This window comes from Mus pahari, chromosome 6 (genome assembly GCF_900095145.1).
Source record: "Mus pahari chromosome 6, PAHARI_EIJ_v1.1, whole genome shotgun sequence".
Lineage (NCBI taxonomy): Eukaryota > Metazoa > Chordata > Mammalia > Rodentia > Muridae > Mus > Mus pahari.
This window is the reverse complement of record NC_034595.1, coordinates 95914822-95916121: the sequence shown is the minus strand read 5'-3', so window position 1 is coordinate 95916121 and position 1300 is coordinate 95914822.

Below are 1300 nucleotides of genomic sequence, written 5' to 3'. Positions count from 1 at the left end.
GGGTGTGTCTGTGTATCTGTTGTATGTCTGAAACCAGAAGAGAGAGAGAGAGAGAGAGAGAGAGAGAGAGAGAGAGAGAGAGAGAGAGATACACTTTACAACTTCCCACTCCACAGTGGGAGGCCAGCACACTCTATTCACAAAAGTCATAGAAGCCACCTCCTTGTCCTTCAGAAGTTGGTCTGAGAGTTGTTTCAGGTTCGAGCAGGGAAGGCAATGGCATGGCAGATACAGCAATAAGTGTCCCGGTTGGGCCAGATAAAGATGTTGGCAAGTCATGGCACGCACTGGATGGCTTCTTCACGAAGACAGAAGGCCAGGGATTAAAAGCAGGATTTTGTAATGAGACTCTGGGGTTCAAATCCCAGCTGTGCCTTTGCTTAGACTTGTTTCCTTGCCAAGCACACTCTGGGTCTGTCCCACTAGGCTCCCAGTGACTCACTGCTGTTATTGCAAAGTAAAGGAGATACACATTTATTAATGGATGTTTAGCAGTGCTCAGTATGTTAGTTCATTATCTGTAGTTCTCTTTTGAGTTTTCCCTCAGGGGCTCTACGCTTCAGATGAGGAAAGGGGCTTGGGAAGGTTACGTTAAGGTTAAGGTGAAGCTCATGGTCCCATACTCAGCCAGGTATGGATGGCTTCAAGCTCCAGACCCACCCCTGCCCTGCCTCCTTCCTGGCTCGAAGCAGGTCTGGATGGACAGTCAAGCCAGCCTCTCTTCATTTGGCATCTCACACAGAGCAGACAGCAGGGCAGTAAGTCTAACATGGTAAAGAAGGGTGGACTGGGCTATACCCTCACCTGTCCACCCCCAGCAAGAAGCCTAGGCACTTGGACCCCAGAATGGTACTTGGGGTATGCAGCCTGCAGTCCCAACTCACACTTGGTGGAACAGCTTACAAAACCCAGAGCCCGGTCTGGGGTTTTGCCCAGGCCCAAGTTACCTTCCCAGGCAGGATCCAATTACAAACCAGCAGCAGCAGGGGATTGAGCTCAGCATGCGTCTTCTTCAACTGCTTATTTCCTTTGTCTTGTGAGTCTTGAAAAATGAAAGGAATGATAAGGATTTGGGGGTGGTGGTGGGGGGGTTGTGCTGGAAAATTCTGCAGGTACTGGTTATCTCACCAGGAGGGAGGCATGGATGCCTGAGCAGGATTAGAGATCCTAGTCCTGGAACAGAGAGAGGCTCCTGGATCACCGAGCCTTCCAGGGAACAGGCTACTAAAGCATCCTAGACCTGTTTCCACAGCTAGCAGCAAACAATGCTAACTCTCTCTCTCTCTCTCTCTCTCTCTCT